The 27,939-nt window shown below is 37.2% G+C and overlaps 1 protein-coding gene and 1 pseudogene across 5 annotated transcripts in view; one reads left to right on the top strand and one right to left on the bottom strand.

Moving 5' to 3' along the window:
- Positions 1-27,939, bottom strand: part of FUT8 (fucosyltransferase 8) — a 316,354-nt gene that overhangs the window by 262,640 nt on the left and 25,775 nt on the right. For all 5 annotated transcript variants that reach the window (XM_034992730.1, XM_034992728.1, XM_034992729.1 and 2 more), the window contains exon 2: positions 2,727-2,824. The gene's annotated coding sequence lies outside the window, so the exon portion shown is untranslated. The remainder of the gene's footprint in view (positions 1-2,726; positions 2,825-27,939) is intronic.
- On the top strand, positions 4,700-7,149 carry LOC118002517 (annotated as a pseudogene).

The following is a 27,939-nucleotide window of genomic DNA, read 5'->3' on the forward strand; positions in this document are numbered from 1 at the left end:
GGACTCACATTTCCTGATTTCAAATTTTACTATAAAGCTACAGTAATCAAAACAGTGTGGTGTTGGGGCACCTGGGTGGCTCAGTCAGTTAAGCATCTGCCTTCAGCTCAGGTCATGATCCCAGGGTCCTGGGATCCAGCCCTGTGTTGGGCTCCCTGCTCAGCTGGGAGTCCGCTTCTCCCTCTCCCCCTGCCCCTCCCCCCACTTGTGTTTTCTCTCTCTCTCTCAAATAAATGAATAAAAACTTTAAAAAACAACAACAACAAAAACAGTATAGTGCTGCCACAAAAACAGACATATGGACCAATGGAATAGAGAGCCTAGAAATAAACCCTCACATATATGGTTCAAATGATTTTTGACAAGAGTGCCAATAACATTCAATGGGGGAAAAGGACAGTCTTTTCAATAAATGGTGCTGGGAAAACTGAATATCCACATGCAAAAGAATGAAGCTGGACCCCTACCTAACATATATACAAAAATTAACTCAAAATGTATCAAGTACCTAAGTGTAGGACCTAAAATAATAAAACTCTTAGAAGAAAACATAGGACAAAAGCTTCATGATATTGAATTTACCAATGATTTCTTGGATATGACACTAAAGGCATAGGGGGAAAGAAAGAAAGGAAAATAGACAAGCTGGACTTCAAGAAAACTAAAACTTTTGTGTATCAAAAGATAACATCCATGAAGTAAAAAGGCAACCTACAGACTGGAGAAAATACTTGTAACATGTATCTGATAAGGGATTACTATCCAGAATATATAGAGAACTCCTAAGCCTCAACAACAAAAAACAAACAACCCAATTCAAAATTAGAAAAAAGACATGAATAGACATTGTCCCAAAGAAGATATACAAATGGCCAATAAGCCCATAAAAAGATGTTCATTAGGGAAATGCAAATCAAAACGATACACACACACACAAAAAAACCCTACAACTTCACACCCATTAAGATGGTTACTATCAAAAAACAGAAAATAACAATTGTTGGCAAGGAGGTAGAGAAAGTAAAACCCTTGTGCACTGCTGATTAGAATGTAAAATGGTAAAGCTGCTGTAGAAAAAAGTATGGTGTTCCTCAAAAAATTAAAAATAGAATTACCATATGATCTAGCAATTCCATTTCTGAATATATATATATACCCAAAAGAACTAAAAACGGGGTCTTGAAGAAATATTTGTACACTCATGTTCATAGCCACATTATTTACAATAGCTAAAATGTGGAAGCAACCCATGTCCAACAACCAATAAGTAGGTAAGCAAAATGAAGTATATACATACAATGGAATATTATTCAGCTTTAAAAAGAAGAGAAATTCTGTGCTATGCTACAACACAGATGAACCTCAAGGACATTATGCTAAATGAAATAAGCCAGCCACAAAAAGACAAATGCTATATATGACTCTCCTCATATGAATTACTTAGAGTCAAATTCACAAAGACAAAGTACAATACTACTTTCCAGGAGCTGGAGGGAACAGAGAATGGGGAGTTATTGTTTAATAGGTATATAGTTTCAATTTTACAAGATGAAAAGAGTTATGGGAATGGATGGTGTGATGACTGCATAGCAAAGTGAATGTACTTAATACCACTGAACTGTACACTTAAAAATGGCTAAGATGGGGGGGCGCCTGGGTGGCTCAGTCGGTTAAACATCTGCCTTCGGCTCAGGTCATAATCCCAGGGTCCTGGGATAGAGCCCCAAGTCAGGATCCCTGCTCAGCAGGGAATCTGCTTCTCCCTCTGACCCTCCCCTCTCTGGTGCTCTCTCTCAATCTCTCTCTCCCTTAAATAAATTCTTCAAAGAAATGGCTAAGATAGTAAATATTATGTTATGTATTTTGTTATAAATATTATGTTATATATAAGTATTTTATCACAAAAAAAAAGAAAAAAAGTATGACTAAAATAATTACCCAAAACTGGAAACTCCCGAAATGTCCATAAAGTGGTGAATGGATAAAACAACTATGGTATATCCCCATATGGTAGAACACAGCTCAGCAATTAAAAAAAAAGAACAAATTACTAGTACACACAACATGAATGAATCCAAATGCATTATGCTAAGTGAAAGAAGCTAGATTTTAAAAGCTACATACTAAATTATTCTATTTAAATGACATACCATAAAAGGTAGACTATAGGGACAAAAAACAGATCAGTGGTTGCTAGGAGTTGAGAGGAAAGAGAGGTTGACTACGAAGAGACAACATGAGTGAATTTACAAGATTATGGGGATGAGTATATATTTATCAAAACTCTTAGACTGAACACTAAAAACAATAATTTTAATGTATGACTAAAATCTGGACAACAATCAATCCTTTAAAAGTCAGCTACAAAAATGTCCAAAAGCTCTAAGATGAGTTGTTTATTTTCAGCACCAAATATGTCACAAAATAATGCCAAAAGTACAATGTACCATATTCAGCCACAACTTGTTTTTATCCAGCCTCTTAAAGTACAAAGCTATTAAACAAGGAGTAAAACATTTTTTTTAATTTTATGCACTACAGATTATACATAGTAGGTAGGGCAAAAATGTCTGTTAACTGATACATAATTCAATAGAGTTTAGACTGACTTGGTCTTTCTAATTCACTGCCATATACATACATAGCTTTAAACACAAAATTATCCATTTCTCAACATATTAACTTATAATTAGAACAGGGAAATGCTGTCCACAAAATATACTAACCTGAATTTGTTCAGTTAATCAATAAAGGCAATAGAACACTTTATCTTGAATGAAAATACCATCTGGGTCATGAGTGGTCTCTTAGCAAAAGCAGCAACCTGGAACAACAAACAAACAAACAAATGAAACTCAGCCCCACTCAAAGTTCAGTTAGAGTACCTTCAGTTATTATACCATTTAAAAAATTCCTTTTTTTCCCCTTATGTCATAACATGTAAAACTTTCACTTTTTAAAAAAGATTTTATTTATTTATTTGAGAGAGAGAGAGTAGGGCGAGGGGCAGAGGGAGAAGTCAGCTCCCCACTGGGCAGGGAGCCCAACACAGGGCTTGTTCCCAGGACCCTGGGATCATGATCTGAGCCGAAGGCAGATGCTTAACCGACTGAGCCACCCAGGCGCCCCCATGTAAAACTTTTACATATTCACTTCTGTAAGCAGTGTTTTTCAAATCCCAATAAAGAATGGGTTTTTACTTTATTGTAATCAAACACAGTAACACTCAGTGTCTTAATTTGCTTCACAGTTTATTTTAAAATAAGTTAGCACCTATAAAACTTACTTTGTGAACACAAAATTCTTTAATTTTGTCTACTTTTTAACATATAGGGCAATCAGAATTCTCTCTCTTTTCACACTAATGCTCAAAATCTTCTACATCCCTCACACCACAATCAGCTCTACAACCTAATGTCTGATTATCTTCTACAGAGAATTCCATTAAAGCCAACTTAATTTCGTGTTTTTCACAGAACGATTTTGTCATTCTCAGCTGTCACCCTGCAACACACCTTTCCTTGTTTTTAGAACAGGGACTTTTTCTCCCTTAACCTCTTAGTGAATCAACGCATATCCATCAATTTTCTCAAAATCGAGCCCCTCCATTTCTCCCTAAGAGCTGACATAATCACTCTGTACTCCATTAATCTTTGCTAGAATATGTTGTTGCCTTATACATGTGCCATCTCATGTGATCTTCTGATAAGGGACCCTATCTACTATTTCTTTTGCCTCCCTAGTATCTACTACCATGTTTGACATACAGAAAGTTGACAAGTGAATAGTCTTAATAAAGATTCACACATCAAATGTTCACTGAATATATACGTGCAAGTTCCTAAGTACAAAAACCCAAGAATAATATAGCGACACAATACAATCTTCAGAAATACGTCTTTCTGCCAACAACTTTACTGTTGTTACAACGTGAGATTTTGGATTGACATTATTACTAATTGTGAGAAGCAGTCTTTATCCAATGACATCAAAGCCTACTGAAACCAATTTTTGGTAATTAGAAATAATACTGAAGGCATCATCACCAACTCCAACTCCCGCAGCCTAAAGGTAATCCAACTATTTTCACTTTAAATTCCAAAGAAAAATCTATTCTGAGGCAGAACAGCTTATTAATAAGAACACTCAATAAATTACTCTAAGCTAAAAATAGTAAGCATATTTGTATAGTGCTTTACTATTTACATTATCCCATCTGCTAGATCTAGTTGAAAAAGACGAACCACTGCTAAGTCAACCACTCCAGGGGTCTGTAAACAATTCCTAAATGGCCATTAACTATAAAAATCAGCCAAAGCTCGTTATTCCTTCCTGTAACTTCACCCAAAAGTCTTTACCAACTTCCCGCAATAATCCAGTAGCTTAGGACTTACGCTTCTAGCTATTATGGAGTAACTGGTACCAGATTTACCCTCAGACAGTAAACAACTACAAAACTAGACAAAACATATGACAAACAGTTTATGGACATGGGACAATAATTAGTGTAGATCTGCATTCCATGGGAGAAGAAAACAAGCTAGATAAGCCCTATGAACATCTTGACTTTCTACCAAGAGACATGTTCTAAACACCACTGTAGGCAGGGAGAGTCAAAGGATAGCACAGCAATCTACTTAACTTGAAAAGACAAAGATGTAAGTTCAGTAAGGTATAGGTGACAGGAATTACCGGAATAATGTACCAGAGAGGAGGGGTTATGCAGAAAAAAGCTCTAGACATCAAGGTAGGGGTCCACTTGATTCTAACTTAATACTAATCTACATACACTTAGAATGAAATTCCACAAGGCCAGGCAAAAAGCAACTGCTGAGGAGCTTAAACACACACACACACACACACACACACAAAACAATGCAAGGTTCAAACAGAGCTGGAGACATTGGAGGTGCCATCCAACCAGAGTACAGAAAGACTTTGTATACTCTGGGCAATAAGCAGAGACCTCAGCATGGCTAAAAATCAGTCCTAGAATAAAGACTACTCTCTAATGATCCCAAAAGAACTTAAAAACAAACCTTGAAGGAACAACCAGCTCCTCAATTTAACATCTGTAACCAGATGATTAGCCAAATGGAAAACCTCATTATTCACAGGGCATCAGGTAAAGTACTCAAAAAGGTTCTGCCTCAGTAGTGGGGCAATTAGATTAAACGGCCCCACTTAACAAAGATTAAAAGCAATACCTTACAGGATCAAATACTTTCCAAGTAACTTCAATACATTCCAGAAAAAGTTTCAAGAATATTTATAGAAATACAAAAATATCCGCACCCAACAAGGTAAATTTACAATGTCTGCTTTTACATGCCTGACAAGCATCAACTGATTTCCAAGCAGGTTTAAAAAAAAAAAAGATTAAGAAAAAGAAAATACAGCCATAATGAGTAAAAATATCAATCAAAACCAGCCTGGACATGACACAGTTGATAGGATTAGGAAACTAGGACATTAAAAGTTGTTATAAATCCCGTATGTTCTAGAAGCTAGAAAAAAGGTTGACTATATTTTCAGTAAAGACAGAAAAAAAGACCCAACCCAAACATCTAAAAATGACAACTAGAATGCTGAAGATGCTTTACCTCAGTGAATAAGATTTTCTACTCTGATAGATTCGGGGCTCTATTCCTGGTATTGTATGTGAGCTATGAGTATTGTATTGTTCCTTCAATTCCTTTTGAGTGGCTCTTCCTAGCCTCAAGTAGTTTCCTCACAGGCATGCACTGATTAGTACTCAACTGAATTCTTGAAAGGAACCTCACTGATTAGTACTCAACTGAATTCTTGGAAATTCTCTTGCAGCTCTCTCTCTGATATTCTGCCCTGTGAACTCCAGCTGCCTTGGCTCCCCACAGCCTCCCAGCTCCTTCTCTTCCACTCAGGAAGATTTCTTGATTCCTCCTGGGTTCTACTGACCTGCTCCATGCCTAGAAACTCTCTCCAGGCTAGAGCATTCTTAAGTCTCACTTAATTTATTTCCTGTCGCTCAGGGATCAAAGTCGTTTGCTGCCTGATAGCAAATATCTTAGAAACTGTTGTTTCATATCTTTAATCCAGTTAGTTTTTTTAGGGTGGAAGGATACTAATCCCTATTGGTCCAACTTGGCCGGAAGCACTATTTTAATTATTTTGAAGGGGAGCTACGACCTAGATTAATTTTATGACAGCACCGAATGCTGACATTTTCCAAAAATTAGATGTATTCAATTAACACCACTCATACATTAATAAGTTATCCTAAAGCATATAATAAATGCATAATACGTGGTAGAAAAGAACAGTAACCATGAAAGTGAAAAAGACAAATAACAGCTGAGCACAAAGAACAAACAGGACCCAGTAATCAAAAATAATAAAAAGCTATTTGTTGGATGCATATTTAACAGCCAATGCAATTAATCTAGAGAGTAAGGTCTTCTACCTAAAAATGAGGAAAGATTACCCACAGCATGTTGCTGAAGTTGCAGGTGGTCAAGATCAAAAACAAATGATAGGTAATTCCCAAGTTGCTTACCAAGAGGCTTTTGATATAAGCAAGAAAAGAGATGCAACCCACACACCCAATCTGCCTGAGGCTGGCTCTTAACTTTTCTGTGTTTCACTGTAAAATCCTTAGTAATCCAAGCTTGCCTACACATTAGCTAAAATGGCTTTTGATGAGGCCACTTCAGAACTTGATACAGTGAATGAAGCCTCATCCAAAGACAGCACCTTCATCATGCAGTTGCTTAGAGACAACCTAACATTATGGACATCAGACAGTGCAGGAGAAGAATATGATGCTGCAGAAGGGGCAGAAAACTTAGGTGCATACAGGCTGTCATCCTTCTCCCCCTTAAGAAACCTTTTTATACATCTCCATTCCTTATTCCATTTGAATTTCCTATAGCAAAGAAACCCATTTCCTATAGCAAAGAAACCCATTCATGTGTATGGAATCAAATGTTTATACTCTCTTCACACTGCAGCTTTGGGAAAACTCCATTCCTTGATTTGTGTTTGCCTTGGCCTTCCTGGTGTGCAGTTACTGCTGTAGAAAAGTATTAATAGCTTCATTTCATATAAATGTAAGTAACTTCTAAACATTTATGTAGACTAAAAACGTATCTGGTATTTAAGTAATCTGAACCAGTTCTGCAAGTTATTGGGTTTTGTATTACTGTGAAGATATAAAATGTAGTTAATTATCACTTAAAGAGTATTCTACATAACTTAATTGCTATTTTCTCTCTCTTACTTTTTTCGAGGGTTTCCTTTTAGTAAGCAACTTTTCCATGCTCTTAATGTATTCCTTTCTGGTAGGAATCCAGAAGTATGAGATTAAATGGAAAAGCATTTGACATTTCTGGGCTAGATATCACAAACAGAAATGCCTCCTGTATCCTGTATATGATGGAGATCTTGTATGTCTATGACAACAGAAGTTTCCTTATTCAATCATTTGCTGCTATTTAAGTTGACAACTTCCCTTCCTAATAAAATTTACTTACACCTCCTGCCTTTGTAGTTCTGGTATTCACTGTACTATGTAACAGAAGTAGTAATGTTGCCACTAGAATGCAAGCATTGCTTTTGGCAAGCTGAAGTGCAAGTCATTTCTTAATATACTAGAGAAAGGGAAAATAAAGTACACAAGTCCACACCTAAAACTTGAGTACTTTTCCATGCAGATTTGTCCATATGTGAGAGGGTGTCCAGTTTGTCTAGTATTGTTATTTAGAGAGTTAGACCACTATTGTGTGGTCACTGACTGTAGTCCCAAAATAGCCTTATGAAATGTTATGCCTTGTTTAACAGAACAGTAACATACAATAAAAAAAAAAGTAAAGAGATCCTTTTATAGTTATTCTTTCAACTAGTCTGAAATCAGAAGGCAAAATGCTAAAATTTCCATCAGTTATAATACCACCATTCCTTTTAAATTCCCATGGTAATCTGAATTTCTAAATCTTTTTCAACTTGCCTTAACACTACCTTTCGCTGTTTTCCCTACCCCATCTCCACAAGATTGTGTACACCATGAGAGCCAAAACTATGTGTATTCATTTTTATATCCTTTAGTGGTTTCTAACACACTGCCATCTTGACACCCATTAGTATTTAACATTTTCTGCTCACCAATATCCCTTTTACCCATCTCACAAGGATATTGCAAGGATCAAACAGAGTAATATTTGTGACAGTACTCTGCAAAATAAAAATGTCTTGCAGATGTCAGATGAATTTTATTTCATTATCTATGGCTATCCTAAATCTTAGCTGGCAAGTAGTAGAATGCTCCATGGAACGAAAGTAGAACTGGCCCTCATGATTAGCATGAGTTTGATGGTAGCTCCACAGCCTCCTTTACTCTGTCCCCTTTTCTACAGGTTCTAGAGTCCACTTAGTCATCATCCCAACAGCATCCCAACCCCCACATCATCTGGCATTTTTATGGTTTCCAGCACCAGCTCCAGTTCTAGCTCCCAGTCTATAGTTCATAATGACTGGCCTTTTTGCTACAATCTTCAAGCAGGCCCTTCCCCTACTGGATAAGATACAGAGAAAAAAATCAACAAGGCAGAGGCTTATGACCTAACATTATCTCTGTAATGTTGAATAAAAAAATCACTTGTGCCTTTTTTTAAAATGCCAGTATAAATATGTAACCTTGCCTTAGCTGCATGGTAAGTAGGATATGAGGAGCTCAGGATGTCCTGACTTTCAAGATTATCGTGACTTTCAAGAATACATTCTGGCATTGAGGAAAGAATCTTAAAACAGAAATGAAGAATAGTCTTTGAATCTAGTCCCAGCTCTGAATATCAATTTACTACATGATTTTGGATGTAACATATCACTTGCCTAGACTTCTAGTTATTCTTCTACAAATGAAAGAACTGGAAAAAATTCTAAAAGTCTCTTGCAGCTCTAAAATTCTGGGAGTAAAAGCCTAAACTATACCTTGTAGGAGCCATTAAAATTCTTGGGTTTATATACCAATTCACCTTTATGCCTTACTACTAAACAAGCCCTCTTCCCCAACAACATTCTAAATAATTCATCTTGACAAGATATGATTTGAGTAACCAGTTCTAGAAGCAACTGTTTTCCTTAATCTTTTGCTTAAAAATTTTCCAGTCCAAAAACTGATTTTTTTTCATTATTACAAAACAGAGATGTTTTCCTCTAACTCTTTACCATCAAATACAGTGATTACAGCTCGCTGATTTACTGGAAACTGAAAAATACAGCTTATATTCACCAAGTTCAGCAATAAACTCACATAAAATGTACTTTCCCAAACCAGTCGTGGACACCTTCAGTCCTACTACATTAAAAAAATGTTTTTTAGGGCGCCTGGGCGGCTCAGTCATTCAGCTCAGGTCATGATCCCAGGGTCCTGGGATCGAGCCCTGCATCGGCCTCCCTGCTCTGCGGGAAGCCTCCTTCTCCCTCTCCCACTCCCCCTGCTTGTATTCCCTCTCTCACTGTCTCTCTGTCAAATAAATAAATTTGTAAAAAAATGTTTTTTTAAATTTTAGAATAGTTTTATATTACAGACAAGTTGCAACATACAAAGAGTTTCCATACGCGGCACACCCAGATTCCCCTATGGTTAACATTTTGCATTACTACTGAACACTTGTCACAATTAATGAAAAAAATGTTAATATATTATTACTAATGAAACTCCATACTTTATTCAGATAAATATACTAAATATCAAAAAAAATGTCAAAGCAAACTCTTAAAAAGAGCAATGAAAACATAATACAACATAATGAAAGCCAAACAGTAAACAGAATACACACAGTAAATATAATAAATAATTGTCAGAGCTAAAAATCTAGCGTATCAGTGTCAATAATAAATGCAGAGCTTAACTCCTCTACTAAAAGAAAAAAAAATTTTAGATTGGCTCATGAAGTAAAATCCAATTGTATATTATACAAGGAACACCTAAAAACAAAGTCATTAAGAAACATTGAAAGGAAAAAGATATGAGCAAAGGTATAATGGGCAAATACAACCAAAAAGAAAACAGAGGTCAGGAAACGACAGATGTTGGCGGGGATGCGGAGAAAGGGGAACCCTCCTACACTGTTGGTGGGAATGCAAGCTGGTGCAGCCACTCTGGAAAACTGTATGGAGGTTCCTCAAAAAGTTGAAAATAGAGCTACCATATGATCCAGCAATTGCACTACTGGGTATTTACCCCAAAGATACAAAAGTAGGGATCCGAAGGGCTACGTGCACCCCGATGTTTATAGCAGCAATGTCCACAATAGCCAAACTGTGGAAAGAGCCAAGATGTCCATCGACAGATGAATGGATAAAGGAGATGTGGTATATATATACAATGGAATATTATGCAGCCATCAAAAGGAATGAGATCTTGCCATTTGCAACGACGTGGATGGAACTGGAGGGTATTATGTTGAGTGAAATAAGTCAAACAGAGAAAGACATGTATCATATGATCTCACTGATATGAGGAATTCTTAATCGCAGGAAACAAACTGAGTGTTGTTGGAGTGGGGGGTGGAGTGGGAGGGATGGGGTGACTGGGTGATGGACACTGGGGAGGGTGTGTGCTCTGGTAAGCGCTGTGAATTGTGCAAGACTGTTGAATCTCAGATTTGTACCTCTGAAACAAATAATGCAATATATGTTAAGAAAAAAAAAAAGAAGAAGAAGAAGAAGGTAGCGGGAGGGGAAGAATGAAGCGGGGGAAATCGGAGGGGTAGACGAACCATGAGAGACGATAGACTCTGAAAAACAAACTGAGGGTTCTAGAGGGGAGGGGGGTGGGAGGATGGGTTAGCCTGGTGGTGGGTATTGAGGAGGGCACATTCTGCATGGAGCACTGGGTGTTGTGCACAAACAATGAATCATGGAACACTTCATCTAAAACTAATGATGTAATGTATGGGGATTAACATAAGAATAAAAGAAAAAAAAAAAAAAGAAAACAGAGGTTATGATGTTAATAAATGACAAGGTAGAATTCAAGCCCAAAAAACACCTAGCAAGACAAAACAGGGCTTTTTCTATGTTAAAGGACAAATTAACAATGAGGAAGATAAATCAGTTACAAATACTTTTGCACCAAATAACCCTGTCACAAGCTTTATAAAACAAAAATCTAGGGCGCCTGGGTGGCTCAGTTGGTTAAGCGACTGCCTTCGGCTCAGGTCATGATCCTGGAGTCCCTGGATCGAGTCCCGCATCGGGCTCCCTGCTCGGCAGGGAGTCTGCTTCTCCCTCTGACCCTCCCCCCTCTCATGTGCTCTCTCTCATTCTCTCTCAAATAAATAAATAAAATCTTTTTAAATAAATAAATTAATTAATTAATTTAAAAAAAATCTACAATAGCTGTACGAAAAAATTAATAGAAACAGAGTAATAGTAGGTGAAGCTAAAGAAGACTAAAGCAATGTAATCGGTAAGGTACATTATTGTAACATACTGAACTTGCTATATTGAATTTTGTATATTGATAGAGAAAACAATCTCTTTTCGTGTGGACATGGACTATTCACAAAAACTGATCATATATAAGGTCATACAGAAAATCTCAGTAAGTTCACAATAGTAAAAATACCACAAATTATGTTTTCTGATCACAGTGCAATAAAACTACATATGAAAAATAACAAAAAGCCCTTACTCCTGCAGGTTAAAAACTGTTATCTTAAACAACTTTTGAATGAAATGGAAAAAAACAAAACTGTATAATACATAAAGATAAATTCCAAATGGATTAGAGATCAAAATATAAAAATTGCAACCATGAAAGTCCTGTAAGAAAACATAAATGATTTCAAGTATAACCTGGGAATGAGAAAAGTCAGTCTAGCAGTGATTCAAAATCCAAAAGCAAAAGATACATTTTTTAACTGACATATTCAACAAAAACTATTTTTTAAAGTAGGCATGGCCAAACTTAACTGCCTCCTAACATACAGAGTTTGTAGTATGAGTATAACCAAATTAATTGCCTGCATCAGCCCTTTTATAGAGGAATATAATGGAATTCCATAACATTCATAACGTAAAGACTACAATCCAAATTTATTTGACATACAAAGGTCAAGAAAATAAAACCAAACAACAAAAAAATACGTAAATACCAACCTTATAGAATCAGATGTTGGTATCAATAAACAAGGATTTTAAAAGAGCTTTTACAATTATGCCCAATAAATAAAGTAAAATATGCTCATAAAGAAATAGAATCCACAGAAAAACAACCAAATAGAAATTCTAGAACAGTAAGAGTATCTACAATAAGGAGAACACACTGGAAATGATATAGGAAAGAGTGAACCTAAAGTTTGATCAATAAAAACTTAATTTTCTCAGAACTTTTATAACTGAAGTGTGTACCCTTTGGCCAACATCTCATTTCCGCCATCCCCCAGCCCCTGGTAACCACCATTTCACGGTTTCTAGGAGTTCAGCTTTTTCAGATTCCACATACGCAATTCAAGTACCTATACTGTATGATACACAGTTACTTGTCTCTCTCTGACTTACTTCACTTAGCATATAATGCCCTCAATGTCCATCCATGTTGTCACAAATGACAAGATTTCCTTTCTATAGCTGAACATTCCATTGTATATATATTATGTACATCCCCTTTATCCATTCGTCCACTAACACGTATCTTGGCTATTGTGAATAATGCTGCAAAGAAGATGGGAGTGCAAGTATCTCTTCAAGATCCAGTTTCACTTCCTTGGATATATACCCAGAAGTAGGATTGCTGGATCATATGGTAGCCCTATTTTTAACTTTCTGAGGAAACTCCGTACTGTTTTCCATGGTGGGTGTCTAATTTACATTCCCACCAATAGTTCACACAAGAGTTCCCTTTTCTCCACAGCCTTGCCAACACTTGTTATCTCTTGTCTTTTTGATAACAGCCATTATAATAGGTGGAGGTTATATCTCATTGTGGTTTTGATTTGTATTTCCCTAGTGACTAGTAATGTCAAGCATCTTTTCATGTAACTAAGCCATTTGTAGGTCTTCTATGGAAAAATGTCTATTAAGTTCCTTTGCCTATTTATAACTGGATTAAAAAATTTTTGCTATTGAGTAGTTTAGTTATTCATATATTTTGGATATTAAATCCTTATCAAATATATGACTTGGAAATATTTTCTCCCATTCCATGGTTGAGGTAAGTTCCTTCTTCTACACTCAATTTGTTGACAGTTTTTATAATGAAAAGGATGTTATGTTTTGTCAAATACTTTTAATGCATCTATTGAGATGATAAGATCTTTATCTTTCATTCTATTAACTTGGTGTATCACATTTATTGACTTGTGTATGTTGAATCATCTTTGCATCCCAGGGGTAAATCCCACTTGATCATGGTGTATGATCCTTTTAATATATTGTTGAAATTTGGTTTGATAATATTTTGTTAGGGGCGCCTGGGTGGCTCAGTCGTTAAGGGTCTGCCTTCGGCTCAGGTCATGATCCCAGGGTCCTGGGATCGAGCCCCACATCGGGCTCCCTGCTCCACAGGAAGCCTGCTTTTCCCTCTCCCACTCCCCCTGCTTGTGTTCCCTCTCTCACTGTGTCTCTCTCTGTCAAATAAATAAATAAAATCTTTAAAAAAAAAAATATTTTGTTAAAGATTTTTACATCTATGTTCATCAGGAATACTGGTGTAGGTTTCTTTACTTTATATTGTCCCTGACTGGCTTTGGTATAAGGGTAATACTGGCCTTGCAATATGAGTTCAGGAGTATTTCTTCCTCTTAGAATTTTTATAGAGTTTGAGAAAGATTGATATTAACTCTTCTTTAAACATCTGGTAGAATTCACCAGAAAAGCCACCTGGGACTAGAGTTTTATTTGTTGAAAGGTTTTTGATTACTGATTAAATCTCCTTACTAGTAATTGGTCTATTCAGAATTTCAATTTTCATGATTCAGTCTTGGTAAGTTGTATGTTTCTGAGAATTTATCCATTTCTCTAAGTTGTCCAATTTGTTGGCATATAATTGTTCATAGCCATCTTATGATCCTTCGTATGTCCATGGCACCAGTTATAACACCTTCTCTTTCATTTCTGATTTTGAATCCTCTCCCTTTTTTCCTTGGTGAGTCTAGCTAAGGGTATGTCTATTTTATCTTTTTAAAGAAAACAGTTCTTAGTTTCACTGATCTTTTCTATTGTCTTTTTAGTCTCTATTTCATTTATTTCTACTCTGATCTTTAGAATTTCCTTTTCCCTATTAACTTTGGATTCAGTTTGTTCTTCTTCTTTCTAGTTCCTTGAGGTACGAAGTTAGGTCATTTATTTGAGCTCTTTTTTTTTTTTATTCCTTTAATGTTATTTTATTATGTTAGTCACCATACATCATTAGTTTTTCTTTTTTTTAAATTTTATGTTATGTTAGTCACCATACATCATTGGTTTTTGATGTGGCGATCCACGATCCATTGTTTTCGTATAACACCCAGTGCTCCATGCAGTGCGTGCCCTCCTTAATACCCATCACCAGGTTAACCAATCCCCCCTCCCCACCTCCCCTCTAAAACCCTGTTTGTTTCTCAGAGTCCATAGTCTCTCATGGTTCGTCTCTCCCTCCAATTACCGCTCCCCATTTTTCCCTTCCTTCTCCTAATGTCCTCCATGTTATTCCTTATGTTCCACAAATACGTGAAACCATATGATAATTGACTTTCTCTGCTTGACTTATTTCACTTAGCATAATCTCCTCCGGTCCCATCCATGTTGATGTAAAAGTTGGGTATTCATCTTTTCTGATGGCTGAGTAATATTCCATTGTATATATGGACCACATCTTCTTTATCCATTCATCTGTTGAAGGGCACTTTCCACAGTTTGGCTATTGCAGACATTGCTGCTATGAACACTGGGGTGCATATGGCCCTTCTTTTCACTACATCTGTGTGTTTGGGGTAAATACCCAGGAGTGCAATTGCTGGGTCATAGGGTAGCTCTATTTTTAAATTTTTGAGGAACCTCCACACTGTTTTCCAAAGTGGCTGTACCAACTTGCATTCCCACCAAAAGTGTAAGAGGGTTCCCCTTTCTCCACAACCTCTCCAACATTTGTTGTTTCTTTCCCTGTCCATTTTTTGCCATTCTAACTGGTGTAAGGTGGTATCTCAATGTGGTTTTGATTTGGATTTCCCTGATGGCTAATGATGATGAACATTTTTTCATGTGTCTGATAGCCATTTGTATGTCTTCTCCAGAGAAGTGTCTTTTCATATCTTCTGCCCACTTTTTGACTTGCTATTTGTTTTTTAGGTGTTGAGTTTGAGAAGTTCTTTATAGATCTTGGATACCAGCCCTTTACCTGTAGTGTCATTTGCAAATATCTTCTCCCATTCTGTGGGTTGCCTCTTTGTTTTGTTGACTGTTTCCTTTGCTGTGCAGAAGCTTTTTATCTTGATGAAATCCCAAAAGTTCATTTTTGCTTTTGTTTCACTAGCTTTTGGAGATGTATCTTGAAAGAAGTTGCTGTGGCCGATGTCAAAGAGGTTACTGCCTATGTTCTCCTCTAGGATTTTGATGGATTCCTGTCTCACAGTGAGGTCTTTCATCCACTTTGAGTTTATCTTTGTGAATGGTGTTAGAGAATGGTCGAATTTCATTCTTCTGCATGTGGTTGTCCAATTTTCCCAGCACCTTTTATTGAAGAGACTGTCTTTTTTCCATTGCATGTTTTTTCCTTTGTCAAAGATTATTTGACCATAGAGTTGAGGGTCCATATCTGGGTTCTCTATTCTGTTCCATTGGTCTATATGTCTGTTTTTGTGCCAGTACCATGCTGTCTTGGTGATCACAGCTTTGTAATATAGCTTGAAATCAGGCAATGTGATGCCCCCAGCTTTGTTTTTCTTTTTCAACATTTCCTTGGTGATTCGGGATCTTTTCTGATTCCATACAAATTTTAGGATTGTTTGTTCCAGCACTTTGAAAAATGTCATTGGAATTTTGACTGGGATGGCACTGAAGGTAGAGATTGCTCTGGGTAGCATAGACATTTTAACAATGTTTATTCTTCCGATCCATGAGCATGGAATATTTTTCCATCTTTCTGTGTCTTCTTCAATTTCTTTCATGAGTGTTTTGTAGTTCCTAGAGTATAGATTCTTTACCTCTTTGGTTAGGTTTATTCCGAGGTATCTTATGGTTTTTGGTTTTATTGTAAATGGAATTGTTTCTCATCCTAAGGGGGAAATACATAGCCATCCAAGCCTCACTCAAAAAAAAAGAAAAATCCCTAATTCACCAACTAACTCTACACCTTAAAGAACTAGAGAAAAAGCAAGAAACGATGCCTAAGCCACACATTAGAAGAGAAATAATTAAGATTAGAGCAGAGATCAATGAATTAGAAACCAGAAACACAGATCAGATCAACGAAACTAGAAGTTGGTTCTTTGAAAGAATTAATAAGATCGATAAACCACTGGCCAAACTTACCCAAAAGAAAAGAGAAAGGACCCAAATTAATAAAATTATGAATGAAAGGGGAGAGATCATGACTAACACCAAAGAAATAAAAACAATTATTAGAAATTATTATCAACAACTATATGCCAATAAACTGAGCAATCTGGATGAAATGGAGGCCTTCCTGGAAACCTATAAGCTGCCAAGACTGAAACAGGAAGAAATTGACAACCTGAATAGGCCAATAACCAGTAACGAGATTGAAGCAGTGATCAAAAACCTTCCAAAAAACAAGAGTCCGGGGCCTGATGGATTCCCTGGGGAATTCTACCAAACATTCAAAGAAGAAATAATACCTATTCTACTGAAGCTGTGTCAAAAAACAGAAACAGAAGGAAAACTTTCAAACTCATTCTATGAGGCTAGCATTACCTTAATCCCCAAACTAGGCAAAGACCCCATCAAAAAGGAGAATTCAGACCAATATCCCTGATGAATATGGATTCCAAAATCCTCAACAAAATCCTAGCTAATAGGATCCAACAATACGTTAAAAGGATCATCCACCTCGACCAAGTGGGATTTATCCCTGGGACGCAAGGGTGGTTCAACATTCGCAAATCAGTCTGACAGAACACATTAATAAGAGGAGGGAGAAGAACCATATGGTCCTCTCAATTGATGCAGAAAAAGTATTTGACAAAATACAACATCCTTTCCTGATTAAAACTCTTCAGAGTATAGGGATAGAGGGAACATTCCTCAAGTTCATAAAATCCATCTATGAAAAACCCACAGCAAATATCATCCTCAATGGGGAAAAGCTGAGAGCCTTTCCCTTAAGATCAGGAACACGTCAAAAAAAAAAAGATCAGGAACACGTCAAGGATGCCCACTCTCGCCACTATTGTTCAACATAGTATTAGAAGTCCTAGCAACAGCAATCAGACAACAAAAAGAAATAAAAGGTATTCAAATTGGCAAAGAAGAAGTCAAACTCTCTCTTTTCGCAGATGACATGATACTTTACGTGGAAAACCCAAAAGACTCCACCCCCAAATTACTAGAACTCATACAGCAATTCAGTAATGTGGCAGGATACAAAATCAATGCACAGAAATCAGTTGCTTTCTTTTACACTAACAACGCAACTGTAGAAAGAGAAATTAGAGAAACGATTCTTTTTTTTTTTTTTTTAAGATTTTATTTATTTATGTGACAGAGAGAAAGACAGCGAAAGAGGGAACACAAGCAGGGGGAGTGGGAGAGGGAGAAGCAGGCTTCCCGCAGAGCAGGGAGCCCGATGCAGGGCTCAATCCCTGGACCCTGGGGATCATGCCCTGAGCTGAAGGCAGACACTTAATGACTGAGCCACCCAGGTGCCCCTGAGCTCTTTTTACTTAATGAGGGTGGTGTTTCTTGCTATGAATTTTCCTCTTAGAACTGTTTTTACTGTATCTCTTAGGTTCTGGTATGCTGTATTTCCATTTGCATTTGTCTCAAGGTAATTTTTTATTTGATTCGTTGTTCAGTAGTATGTTATTTCATCACCTGAATCTTCCAGTTTTCTTTTTGTAATGGATTTCTAGTTTCATACCATGTGGTCAGAGAAGATGCTTAATATAGAAAAGCTGTTTTGTATGACAGAATAATAGCAGACAAATGTTATTATAAATTTGTCAAATTTCATAAAATATACAACACAAAGAATGAACTCTAATGTAACTATGGACTTTAGTTAGTAATAATGCATTAATATTGGTTCATCAATTATAACAAATGTGTCACTCTAAGATGTAAATAACACGGAAGGAACAGGGGAGCAGTGGGTATAATTAGAGAACTCTGTACTTTCTGATAAATTTTTCTGTAAACTTAAAAGTTCTCTAAAAAAATTAAATATTTTTTTTAAAAGATGCTACAAGCAAAATCAAAAGACAGGTGAAAAATTGACAGAAAATATATACAACATACATTACAGATAAAAATCTAATATCCCTAGCATAGAAAGAATTCTTAAAAGCTGAGAGAAAATTAAACCCAAAACCTGATAGAGAAATTGGCAACAGATAATTCAGATAATAAAACACCCTAAAACTGCCCTTAAACATACAAAAAATGTTCAACCTCACTCATTACGTTGATATGCCACTTTTTATCTATCCCCCAAAATTTTAAATATAATATTCTGCTGCCGAAACTACAGGAAAACAGGTACTCTCATAAATTGCTGGTGATAAGGTAAACTAGTACAATGCTAATGGAGGAAAATTTAGCAACATCTAATAAAACTTATAGGGTATTTAACTTCTGACTTAGCAATTTCACTTCTAGAAATTTACCCTACAAAAAACCCCCAAAAGTATACAAACATATATGCACAAAGTTATTCATTGCAGCATTGCTTTTAATCAAATTAATAGAAACCTTAAATGTGAAAAATCCTAAATTGGAGCATGGTTGAGTAAACTATTACATCCATACAATCAAGTACTATGCAACTATAGAAAGATGAGGAAGATACGTGACTTCCAGGATATATTAAGAAAAAAAAGTAAAGAGCAAAGAATATTTATTGTATGTAAACTTTTGAGTATGAAGGGGAATTAAGAAAATATCCATGGATCAGGATAAAATAAATTAAAGATTAAACAAGAAAATTGTAAGACTGGTCACTAGCAAGGAATGTATATCAGTATCTGTGGCTGCTGTAACAAATTACCACAAACCTGGCAGCCTAAAACAAATTTACTCTTAACAGTTCTGAAGGCCAGAAATCCACAATCAGTTTCACTGAGCCGAAAGTAAGGTTTAAAAGGGCCTCACTCCCTTAGGAGTCTCTAGGAAGGAATCTGTTCCTTGTCTCTTCCGGCCTCTGGTGGCTGCCCACATTCCTTGGCTTGTACCTACATCATTATAATCTCTACCTCTATGATCATACTGCCTTCTCTTCTTCTATGTCAAGTCTCCCTCTGCTTCTCTCTTATAAGAATATATGTGACTGTATGTAGGACCTACCCAGGGTAATGTCTCCATCTCAAAAACCTTACCTCACTTTAATCACATCTACAAAGACCCTGTTTTCATACAAGATAACATTCACAGGTTCCAGAGATTAGTGTATGCATGTCTCATGCATGTCTTTTAGGAGGTCATTTTTCAGAGGGTATATGAAAATGGAGTGGAAGAGATGGGGGAATGACATTTGAGAATACTTTTTTATAGAGTTCTGGACTCCTGTTAATGAACTCTTATAGTTCTCGACCATATGAGTGTTTCACATACCCCAAAAAATACATAAAATCAACAAGTATAGAAAAGGGCTAGCCCTTAAAGTAGTATATAAACAGAAGGAACCAGACCTAAAGTATTTCAAATAATTAACACATCACCACTGAAAGAAAAATAGGGCCACTGGAGAGAACTGAAGTGACTTTTTTTTTAAGATTTTATTTATTTGTCAGAGAGAGAGAGAGAGTACAAGCATGGGGAGTGGCAGGTAGAGGGAGAAGCAGGCTCCCTGCCGAGTAAGGAGCCTGATTCGGGGCTCAATACCAGGACCCTGAGCATGACCTGAGCCAAAGGCAGACACTTAACCAACTGAGCCACCCAGGTGTTCCCTGAAGTAACTTTTGAGCATGGTATTTTGTCTATACTCTCAAGCTGAAAACAAAACTAACATTAGTGTGTTTTACCACTGGAATGGGTTATCAATTTTAAGGCTATCTTTTATGCATTCTAAGATTAATTGAATAAGCAAATGTATCATAAATAATAGAGGCAGGTGTCTCGCTGTCAGCAAAGGGAATTAGAAATACTTGAAAAATTAAGTTTGGAATGAATCCTGGGGTACTGGATTGAAAATGGAGCTATCAACTTGAGCTCAGTTATAAATGTACATACATAGAAATATAAATGGATATGAATGTGTCAGCATGTATATTCTCCTTACTCTATCTAGAGGGCCTGGAAGCAATGACACCCCAGTGACAATGAGCACAATAACTAGCACCCAGACCTTTTATCTAAATACTCTTCTCCACTAAGAGGATTGAGACTTCTTGGGAAAATTGCTGATTTCACCTCAGCAGCTGGGATAGATATTCTGGGCCAGAATATCTTGTGCCAGAAACGAAGGAAATGCTCAAAGAATCATGGAAATATGCCTTAAGAACACATAAGCTGGTCTAAAGGGACCAGATGTATGACAATCTGAGAATCAAAATAAATGATAGTAATTTGATAGCATTAAGTAAAAATAAGAACCTATATGTATGTACATGTTAGAATGTCAACTAATTAAAGGAGAAATCACCAATTGGCAACCACCGTATTAATAATACTGATTCAATCAAAACTCCTCAAAGGGATATGAAAGTAGTTAAAGAAAGTCTGATGAGAAACAAAATATTTACATAGTCTCAAGTATTTCCTCACAATATACTTACTAATTGCAAAGGGAAGAAAAAATAGTGACTGTGACAGTGAAGAAAACTGGTAAGTGATCAAAGTTAACATCACTAGTAATGGGGCAAATCAACATCGTGCATCTCCAATAGAACACCCTGAGAAGGACACAACATCACTACTCAGTAGCCCTGCAAAAAATTCATAACCTGATTTACGAAGATGAAATATTAGACAAATTGAGGGACATTCTACAAAATAATTGGGCTACACTCTTCAGAAAAGTCATTGTTACAAAAGAAAGACAAGGGCTCCTGGGTGGCTCAGTCTGGTTACACGTCTGGCTTCAGGTCAGGTCATGATCCTGGAGTCATGGGATCGAGCCCCACATCAGGCTCCCTGCTCAGCAGGCAGCCTGCTTCTCCCTCGGCCCCTCACCCACTCTCGTGCGTGCGCTTTCTCTCAAATAAATATATAAGTAAGTAAATAAATAAATAAATCTTTAAAAGAAAGACACAAACGTTTCCAAATAAAGAAAATGAGAGAAAGTGAGAACTAAAAGCAATTCATCATCCAGAATTTGATCCTGGACTGGAGGAAATGTTTTTCTTTTGCTATATTATTTGGTCAATTAGTGAAACTTAAATTCATAGACTAAATATTTAATAAATATAGAGATAGCAAATGAATAAGGTTTATAAAGAATGTCCTTAATTACTTCAGGAAACTGCCCTGAAATTTCATAAAATATATACTGAGTTTTCAGAGGATCATGTCTGCAACTTTCAAACAGTTCAGAAAAAATAATATGTATATAATAAGAAGAAAATTAACAAAATTTGTAAAATATTAACACTTGGGGAACAAGATGAAGATACAGAGGAATTCGTGGCACCTGGGTGGCTCAGTCGTTAAGCGTCTGCCTTCGGCTCAGGTCATAATCCCGGAGTCCTGGGATCGAACCCTGCATCAGGCTCCCTGCTCAGCGAGGGGCCTGCTTCTCCCTCTCCCACTCTCCCTGCTTGTGCTCCCTCTCTCACTGTCTCTTTCTCTGTCAAATAAATAAATAAAATCTTTAAAAAAAAAAAAGATATAGAATTCTTTATACTATTCTTATACCATTCATTTTTGCAAGTCTGAAATTATTTTAAAAATACAAAACTTGAAAAAACTTTAAAGGTCACTAGAGTAATAATTTTGAGATTTGAAAATAGATACCAAGGAACTGACCCAGGACCAGCTGAAGGGTGGAAAAGATTCTGTGACATTCTAAGGTCCAAAACTGTATGGTATAGCAGGGTAGGGACTGGAAACATGTCTGTCTATGTCTGCCTTGGGTCTTACTCAATCCCAGTTCCAGCCAGTGCCTCCCACACCAGGCACACTCAACAAACATGTGTTAAGTGGATGAATATATAAATAACAACCAACAATGATAATCTGCATGAGAAAATGAACTGAGATGTTTATAAGTAAGTCCTAAAGATAAAAATTAAGTTTCTACACATATTTTAGCAGCAGAATCTTTTCCTCTACTAAAATCTTAAACAGAACCTCAATGCAGGAAAACAAAATGAAGTCACTCTAGTTTTAATGTGGATTTGATGAAGATTTGGAACCCCTCAACTTCTCTTCACCCAGCATCAAGACTCCAACAATTTTTTAAGATTCAAAAGCTCTGAGAAGGTAATTCTTTTTCTGAGAAGATAATTTAAAGATAGAAAGAGATCTTATTTTGAAGCTCTAATACCAGTCTCCACTTATACAAACTTTTCCTTGCTTTTTCTAAACCTTGTTCCAGAGAATCACTCAACTCCAAGGTAAAATTATTTCCTTTTCACTGTTCTAAGCCTTAGGAACTATTAAATAATCAATATCCAAAATTGGTTCTTCTCACGAACTTTCAACTACCTGGATTCCATTAAAACACACAACAGCTTAAAGTTAAGAAATTTATCTCAAAACAAGAAGTTGAACAGGAAAATCCAGATTTAAAAAAAATCATCAGTAAATTGGGGTACCTGGGTGGCTCAGTCGTTAAGCGTCTGCCTTCGGCTCAGGTCATGATCTCAGGGTCCTGGGATCAAGCCCCACATCGGGCTCCCTGCTCTGTGGGAAACCTTCTTCTCCCTCTCCCACTCCCCCTGCTTGTGTTCCCTCTCTTGCTGTGTCTCTCTCTGTCAAATAAATAAAAAATCTTTACAAAAAAATTATCAGTAAATAATAATCCTCCCCAATAACTAAAAGATATATCCACAAACTGGCCTACTGCATATAAAGTATGATGTGCAAGTCCACTGGGATACCCAAAAATCCCTTCAGGGATCCACAAGGCCAAAACTATTTTCATAATAACACAGATGATATTTGCCTTTTCACAGTTAACATTTGCATTCATAGCGCATGCAAAGGTGGATAAAACTGCTTGTGCCTTAGAATGAATCAAGGCACTGGCACCAAACTATATTACTAGTCATTATATACTTCAACGACACACAATGGGGAGTGAGGGACAGTAAAGGGGAGCTAGCTTAACTTAAAAATTTTTATTTTTTAGTTGAAAATAGAGCTACCAGACGATCCAGCAATTGCACTACTGGGTATTTACCCCAAAGATACAAATGTAGGGATCCGAAGGGGTACATGCACCCCGATGTTTATAGCAGCAATGTCCACAATAGCCAAACTGTGGAAAGAGCCAAGATGTCCATCGACAGATGAATGTATAAAGAAGATGTGGTATATATATATATATATATATATATATATATATATATATATACACACACACACACACACACACACACAATGGAATATTATGCAGCCATCAAAAGGAATGAAAGCTCGGGCGCCTGGGTGGCTCAGATGGTTAAGCGTCTGCCTTCAGCTCAGGTCATGATCTCAGGGTCCTGGGATCGAGTCCCGCATCAGGCTTCCTGCTCCTTGGGAGCCTGCTTCTCCCTCTGCCTCTCTCTCTCTGTCTCTCATGAATAAATAAATAAAATCTTTAAAAAAAAAAAAAAAGGAATGAAAGCTTACCATTTGCAATGACGTGGATGGAACTGGAGGGTGTTATGCTGAGCAAAATAAGTCAATCAGAGAAAGACATGTATCATATGACCTCACTGATATGAGGAATTCTTAATTTCAGGAAACAAACTGAGGGTTGCTAGAGTGGTAGGGGGTGGGAGGGATGGGGTGGCTGGGTGATAGACACTGGGGAGGGTATGTGCTATGGTGAGCACTGTGAATTGTGCAAGACTGTTGAATCACAGATCTGTACCTCTGAAACAAATAATGCAATATATGTTAAGGAAAAAAAAAAAAGAAGATAGCAGGAGCGGAAGAATGAAGGGGGGGAATCGGAGGGGGAAACAAACCATGAGAGACGATGGACTCTGAAAAACTGAGGGTTCTAGAGGGGAGGGGAGTGGGAGGACAGGTTAGCCTGGTGGTGGTTATTAAGGAGGGCACGTTCTGCATGGAGCACTGGGTGTTATATGCAAACGATGAATCATGGAACACTACATCAAAAACTAATGATGTAATGTATGGTGATTAACAATAAAAAAAATTTTTTTTTAATTTTTATTTTTTAAATTCTCACCCTTTGAGAATGCATCTTTTTAAAAGATTTTATTTATTCATTTGACAGAGAGAGCACAAGCAGGGGGAGCGGCAGGCAGAGGGAGAAGCAGACGTCCCGAGGAGCAGGGAGCCCAATGTGGGTCTCGATCCCAGGACCCTGGGATCATGACCTGAGCGGAAGGCAGACGCTTAACTGACTGAGCCACCCAGGTGCCCAAGAATGCATCTTTTTAATAGTCTGTGTACTGAAATGGAAGTATGCATAAAGCATTTCTGTGTGTACCAAAAAATAATAACTGTCTTGAGGAAAACCACTTGTAGGACTGTTTGAGCTACAAGCTGAAAGAGCCACTTTCCATGGGATACTGTTTTTACTTGAAAGAACTCCGATTCTCCAGACTTGGGTATTTGGCAGACATCTTCTTGAAAATGAACAAAGTCTATCTTTTTGTGTGTATGTGTGTGAACGTACCGTTTAAAGACATACACTCCCCGCCTGCAGCGAACCCCACCAGGGCAGCTTCCTGGCATGGTCACTTTTTAATCCAAAACACCTTGTACTGCTCCACCTCAAAGTTGTCACAGAGCTCTGGTTCCTCCTTTGTGTCTCTGCGCTGGGCCTCACATTTCAGGAAGCAGGCCCACCTCTCCTATGGGAACAGGGCATCCGGGTGCACTGGCATCTCAAGCATTCATCATGGCTCCCAATAGGGGATGTGGATGGTGGAGGAGCACCTGGCAGAGGTGTGCATAGGCTTGTTGGTACACACGTATGAGCAAGGCTCTGTTGCAGTCAGCCTGCCAGGAGGACCTGCACAGGTGGCAACGTGCAGGGGGCAGCCCCCACTAACATGTGCTGCCACAGCAGGCTGTGACATTGTGTTAGGGCAGCTAAAGCAGCCCAAGACACCTGGAGTCCAGCTGGCTTCTGAGGGCAGCAGGCACTTGGCCTTCCTGCACACAGTGGGCGTGTGCTCCAAGCAGGCAGCCCGTGGTGGCCGTTCCTCCTGAGGGTGCCTGTGTCACGTGGAGGCCCACAGTCAGCCACTGGCCTGCTGTGCGACCTACCCCCCCTCACTGAGCTCGGGAGCGGCCTCGGGAATCCGTGTCCCAGCCACCACTGGCGAGCCTGGAGCGCAGACGATGGAGGCAAGGCGGTGCACACCATCACAGTCAACCCAGCACCCCGTCCTCCTGCGGCAACCAGTAAGCCAATCTTCCAAAGTGACAGCTTCCAATTCAAACTTTCAAGTTGAGAAAATATGTATTCGTCATGAGCTTAACATCTTACCTTTCTAATGAGATTGGTGGTGCTATTAACAAGTGATTTTTTTATACTGTGTAATGAAATGTGTCATGTCAACATTTGGAAGATCTGCGTAACTCAGTGAACCAGTATTTTCCAAATGACCCAAGCTTAATGTTACAAAATCATGCGTGGATTAAAGATCCAATCAATGTACACAGCATAGCCATGGATTTTAATGTAATAAAGTAACTAGTAAAATTAGATTTAACTGATATAGTTTCAGATTTCACAATTTAGAAGACTACCATGTGTCAAGTTTTGATGTAGTATCAAACAGGATATCCACAATCATCTAAAAAGCTAAAACTACCCCTCTTCCAAATATATATGTATGTGAGGCCATATTTTCTTCATATACTTCAACCGGAACAACGTATCATGATACACTGAATGCAAGAGCAGAAGTAAAATTCCAGACATCTTCTGTTAAGCCAGACATTAAAGAAATTTACAAAAATGTAAAACAATGCCATTCTTCTCATTACCTTTTTTTGTTTGGGAAATTATTTATTAAAAAATGCTATTTAGGGCGCCTGGGTGGCTCAGTTGGTTAAGCGACTGCCTTCAGCTCAGGTCATGATCCTGGAGTCCCTGGATCGAGTCCTGCATCGGGCTCCCTACTCGGCGGGGAGTCTGCTTCTCCCTCTGACCCTCCTCCCTCTCATGCTCTCTGTCTCTCATTCTCTCTCTCTCAAATAAATAAATAAAATCTTTAAAAAAATAAAAATAAAAAATGCTATTTACATAAACATAATGGGTTTATTATTGCTATTTTTAAATGAATTATGTTAAATTTCCTGGTTTTAATTTCTAATGTGGTAAATATCAATATGATCTAAAAAGTCAAGTTTCTCACAGTCCCCCTCAATAAATTTTAAGAATGTAAAATGGGTCTAAAGAACTCAAGTTTGAGAAGCACTACTACAGAACCAACTGATTTGTCAGAGAACTTCCTCTAACTGCTAGAAAATAAGAAAAAAATTGTCATTATTACAGCATAGCTCCATTCAATTCAGTACAGATAAAACAAATGTTCTTAAAATACAACTAACACCTCTATTTATCTTAAAATATTATTTTCCCTCAGTAAATAACCAAACTTACTTTTTTCAAATAACAGAAGGAAATTTTAGAATTTCTAAGTATTTTCTTGTTGTGAATTTCTCTATTCCCAATGTATCATTAATGTTGAAAAACCAATGATTTTGGATGGAATGGAATACATTTAAAAGCTCAAAGAAGAAAATAAAATCTTCAGCTTTCCCTGCTTATACTGACATTCAATGCATACAGTATTACTAATTAGTACTGCTGAGAATAGAAATAATTCTAAAATTCAAAACCATTTACTTAGCAGCTGTTAAGATCATCCTTTCAGATCCTCATAAAGCTATGACAAGTGAACAAAGTTCATAAAGCTATGATGATCAAACAAAGTTTATCAGATTTTCAGGATAAGAAGCTATGTAAATAAAATACCATCAAAAACACACTTTTGTCTTTAAAAAAAAATTCACACTGCTTAATTTTCACAGATATTGTAATTACTGCCTACCAAGTAAAATACTAAGAGAAATTTTAAAGTACTATCTGAACTGAGATAAAAAAGACAAATAATGAGATTGTTTACATCCTTAGTTATAGAGACTGGAAGAGACTTCATACCAGCAGATATTGTGGATGTGTAGAAGAAGGGGCTTTGTTTTTGCCAAACTGAGACAGAGTCTACAGAAGATCTGAGGAGCCATATATACAGTGTTTGGATTACTTGGTAGTAATTATTGAAAGGCCACATTTTTTTTTTTTTTTTTTTTTTAGCATTTACTGTGTACCAGACATTATTCTAAGTGCATTTTTCTTTACATGAATTACTTTTCACAACCCTCTAAGTTCATCTCTACTTTACAGAAGAAACTGAAACATGACTTGCCCAGTGACACAGAAAGAAAGCTACGTGGAAAAATGGGATTTGAACTCAGACATTCTTTCTCCAAAACCTGGACCTTAAATGACTACTATATCACACTGCCTCTCTCATGACAAATGCTAAGGTGAAAACTAATGCTTTCAGTGACTACCCAGGTTATCAATGATAATGGACTGCTTTCAATTTTTACTGAAATTCTCTCATTGTCTCTGACATTGTGGATGACTCTCAAACACTCCTGCCTTGA

The sequence above is a fragment of the Mirounga leonina genome, unplaced genomic scaffold (assembly GCF_011800145.1).
Source record: "Mirounga leonina isolate KUSES-001 unplaced genomic scaffold, KU_Mleo_1.0 Mir_82, whole genome shotgun sequence".
Taxonomy (NCBI): domain Eukaryota; kingdom Metazoa; phylum Chordata; class Mammalia; order Carnivora; family Phocidae; genus Mirounga; species Mirounga leonina.